Here is a 5,000-nt window from a genome sequence, read left to right on the forward strand (position 1 = left end):
AGCATCCAGGATAAGCTTCGCCGCCTCCTTGCTATCTTTTCCATTCATCGGTACAACTATCTCCGGGCAGAGCTCGGACATGCCATGCCAAATCTGTCAGGATCGGGACAGGGATCCAACACGCAGGGTACAAAGAGAGGAAAGGTACGTATACCGGGCCTTAGAATGGCCGGACTAACGTACCGAGAGTAATAGAGAATAGTCAGAGACAAGCCGAGGTCGAGGGAACGAGAAGACAGATAAGCGAGAGACAAGCCGGGTCAAGGGATAACAGAGAAGCAGGGTAGTACAACAAGCCGAGTCAAAACCAATAGAGCAAACTAGAATACCAGAGCACTGAGTGACTAGACAAGCTAGAACCACGACAGGGCAATGAGCTGAAGTGAGAAGTAAGCTTAAATACCCTGGCTCCGGATGGTAGATATGCCTCTGACAAGTACCGATTGGATATCGGACACTTGAGTGACAGGTCGCTCGTGATAGCGTCATGACGTCACGTATTGAGCGTCCCGCTAGAAAAGGACGTGGATTCCTCGCGGTCGGTGTTTAAGTGACTGGATGAACCGCGAGGAACGAAGGAAACAGCTCGTTTGGAGGGATAAACTACTAAGTCTCTACCTCTTTTAGAGGTAGAGGCCTCAGGTACCCTGACAGTACCCCCCCTCTCAGATACGCCCACCGGGCGGAAGGAACCGGGACGAGATGGGAAGCGGAGGTGAAATGCTCTGCGAAGGCGAGAAGCATGAACATCCTCCTGAGGTACCCAACTCCTCTCCTCAGGACCATATCCCCTCCAGTTGACCAGATATTGCAATTTTCCCCTTGAAATTCTGGAATCAATGATGGAGCTGACCTCGTACTCCTCCCGACCCTCCACCTGAACAGGACGAGGTGAGGAAACCTTAGAGGAGAATTTGTTGCAAATGAGAGGTTTCAACAAGGAGACATGAAAAGAGTTAGGAATGCGTAAGGCAGGCGGCAGAGCAAGGCGATACGCAACCGGGTTGATACGAGTGAGAACCCTGTAAGGACCTATGTAGCGAGGAGCAAATTTCATAGATGGAACTTTTAGGCGAATATTCTTAGTGCTCAGCCACACCCTATCCCCAGGAACAAAGACCGGAGCCGCTCTTCTATGCTTGTCAGCGTGTTTCTTGAACAACGAGGAATTATGTAACAGAATTTGCCGAGTCTGATCCCATAATTTCTTCAGGTTGGCGACATGATCATCAACCGACGGTATCCCCTGAGAAGAGGAAACCGAAGGAAAAATTGAAGGATGAAAGCCATAGTTCATGAAGAAAGGGCTAGAGCGAGTTGAATCACAAACAAGGTTATTGTGTGCGAACTCCGCCCAAGGAATCAGACCGACCCAATCGTCCTGGTGTTCGGAAACAAAGCAACGTAGATACTGTTCGATCTTTTGATTGGTACGTTCAGCAGCTCCGTTAGACTGAGGGTGATAGGCAGAGGAGAAGTTCAATTTGATACCCATTTGAGAACAAAAGGATCTCCAGAAACGTGAGACAAATTGAGAACCTCTATCAGAAACAATCTCCAAAGGAACCCCATGTAGGCGAAAAACCTCTCTCGCAAAAATCTCCGTCAATTCAGGAGAAGTCGGGAGTTTAGGTAATGGCACGAAATGGGCCATCTTAGTAAATCTATCCACCACCGTGAGAATAACAGTCTGTCTCTTGGAAGCAGGCAAATCAACGATAAAGTCTATGGACAAACAGGACCAAGGTTTCTCAGGAATGTCCAAGGGGTGTAACAGACCAGATGGAGATGCATGAGGTTGTTTAGTCTTGGCACAAGTCTCACAAGCTGCGACGAACTCCTCAATATCTTTTCGTAGTGAAGGCCACCAGAAATCCTTGGATATCAGAGAGTATGTCTTGCGAATACCAGGATGACCAGCTACTTTACTTTCGTGGAAACATTGTAAGAGCTCCAGTTGGAGTTCAGGAGGAACAAAGTTTCTTCCCTCAGGAGTGTTTCCGGGAGCTAGATGTTGTGACTTCAAGATCTGGTCAAGTAGCGGAGAATGAATTTTGAGACTGGTATTAGCAATAATATTGCATTTGGGTACAATGGAGGACAAAAGTGGTTCAACTGAAGCAGAAGGCTCATATTGGCGAGATAGCGCATCGGCTTTAGAATTCTTTGACCGAGGTCTGTAAGTCAGAACGTAATTGAAATGGGTAAGAAACAACGACCAACGAGCCTGCCTGGAGGACAAACGCTTGGCCTCTCCGATATAAGACAAATTTTTGTGGTCTGTTATAATGGTAACAGGATGTAATGTACCTTCCAATAAATGTCTCCACTCTTTCAAAGCCTTGATAACCGCTAGTAATTCTCTGTCACCAATGTCATATCTGCTTTCAGTACCGGTCAATTTTTTAGAGAAAAATCCACATGGATGTAATGGTTTATCAACACCCAACCTTTGAGATAGGACAGCACCTAAACCAGTCTCTGATGCGTCTACCTCAAGTAGAAAAGGCAGGGAAGTGTCGGGGTGAACTAAAATTGGAGCGGAAGCGAAAAGCTCCTTGAGAGTTTTGAACGCAAGAAGAGCTTCAGTAGTCCAATTCTTAGTATCAGCCCCCTGTTTGGTCATATTAGTGATAGGTGCGATAATGGAAGAATAGCCCTTAATAAAGCGCCTATAATAATTAGAAAAACCAATAAATCTCTGTACGGCTTTAAGACCTTTGGGTAAAGGCCACTCTAGAATGGATTGGAGCTTATCCGGATCCATCTTAAATCCCTCCCCAGAGATCACATAGCCGAGAAAGGTTACCTGGGTTTGATCAAAGCTACATTTCTCCAACTTGCAGTACAAGCCATGCTGGAGAAGCTTGTGCAAAACCCTCCTGACTTGCTTGTGATGAGTCTCAATCTCACTAGAATGAATGAGTATATCATCTAGGTATACAATGACGCAATCTTGCTGAAATTCCCTAAGAACCTCATTTATCAGATCCTGGAATACAGCTGGTGTATTGCATAACCCAAAAGGCATAACAGTATATTCATAGTGGCCATATCGAGTATTGAATGCCGTCATCCACTCATGTCCCTGCTGGATTCTCACCAAGTTATATGCCCCTCTGAGGTCTAACTTGGTGAAAATTGTAGAGCCCTTCAAACGATCGAAGAGTTCGGTGATCAAGGGAATCGGGTAGGCATTTTTAATGGTTATCTTATTTAGGCCTCGATAATCAATACAAGGTCTCAAAGAACCATCCTTCTTTTTAACAAAAAAAAATCCAGCCCCGGCAGGGGAGGAGGACCTCCTAATGAATCCCTTGTCTAAATTTTCGTGAATATACTCCTCTAGAACTGAGTTCTCTTTCGTAGATAACGGGTATACATGACCTCTGGGCGGCATGGTACCAGGGAGTAGGTTAATTTTGCAATCAAAGGACCTGTGTGGGGGTAAGGTATCGGCTTTCTTTTTGTCAAATACAGCCTTTAAATCTAGATACTGAGGCGGAATTTGTGTCTCTGTAGGATTGTCAGAGTTAGCCGATGTGTTGGTTAAGCCGAGAGGTGAGACCTTCCGCAAGCATTTTTCTTGACAATTCTGTCCCCACGAAACTATCTCCCCTGACTCCCAATTAATAATAGGGTTATGTCTCCTCAACCAGGAGTATCCCAGGACTATGGGAATAGACGGAGAAGAAATGAGCAGTAAGGATATGTCCTCTCTATGTAGGATGCCAACAGTTAAGTTAATCGGTATGGTCTCATGGAAAATAACAGGCTCAAGTAACGGTCTACCATCGATGGCCTCAACAGCCAGTGGTGTCTCTTTTAACTGGGATGGAATAACATGCTTGGCAGCAAAACCCTGATCTATAAAGCTCTCAGCAGCTCCAGAATCGATTAGTGCCATAGTCTTAACTACTCCCTTTTCCCACTTTAAAGAAACGGGTAACAGAAGTCTGAGCTCTTTGTAGTTGTGAATAGAGGACAAAGTAGAAACACCCAAGGCCTGTCCTCTAGAGAAACTTAGGTGCGAGCGTTTCCCGAACGATTAGGACAATTTAGGCGTAAATGACCTCTGACTCCACAATACATACATAAACCCTCCCTTCTCCTGTACTGTCTCTCCCTCTCTGTGAGATGAGTACTGCCTATCTGCATAGGTTCAGAAATACGTAAGTCCTCGAACTCAGAATTTTGAAAGGTAGGCGCTAGTTTAAAGGAGGGTCTACGGGTCCTATCTCGAGTGTTCTGCCTCTCTCTTAGGCGTTCATCAATACGAGATATAAAAGAAATTAAATCCTCCAAATTTTCAGGGAGTTCTCTAGTAGCGACCTCGTCAAGAATTACATCTGATAACCCATTCAGAAACACATCTATATAAGCCTGTTCGTTCCACTTAACTTCTGCCGCCAAGGACCTGAACTCTAGTGCATAATCCACAAGTGTTCGATTGTCCTGTCTAAGGCGCAACAGTAATCTAGCTGCATTGACCTTTCTACCAGGAGGGTCAAAAGTTCTTCTAAACGCAGCTACAAAGGCATTATAATTATAGACTAGTGGATTATCATTCTCCCATAAAGGATTGGCCCATCTCAGAGCTTTCTCAATGAGTAAAGTAATAACAAATCCAACCTTCGCTCTATCTGTAGGATAAGAGCGGGGTTGTAATTCGAAATGGATGCTAATCTGGTTCAGAAAGCCACGACACTTCTCCGGTGACCCGCCATAACGTACTGGTGGGGTAATACGGGAAGAAGCACCTACAGTGGCTACCTCTAGACCTGAGACTGCAGGAGAAATAGAAGGAGTACGTGTCTCCTCAGGTGGATTACTAGCACGAGACAAAAGTGCCTGTAGTGCCAAAGCCATCTGATCCATCCTATGCTCCATGGCGTCAAACCTGGGATCCGAAGAACCAAGCTGACTGTTTGTACCTGCAGGATCCATTGGCCCTGTCGTAATGTCAGGATCGGGACAGGGATCCAACACGCAGGGTACAA

The sequence above is a fragment of the Pelobates fuscus genome, chromosome 1 (genome assembly GCF_036172605.1).
Source record: "Pelobates fuscus isolate aPelFus1 chromosome 1, aPelFus1.pri, whole genome shotgun sequence".
NCBI lineage: Eukaryota > Metazoa > Chordata > Amphibia > Anura > Pelobatidae > Pelobates > Pelobates fuscus.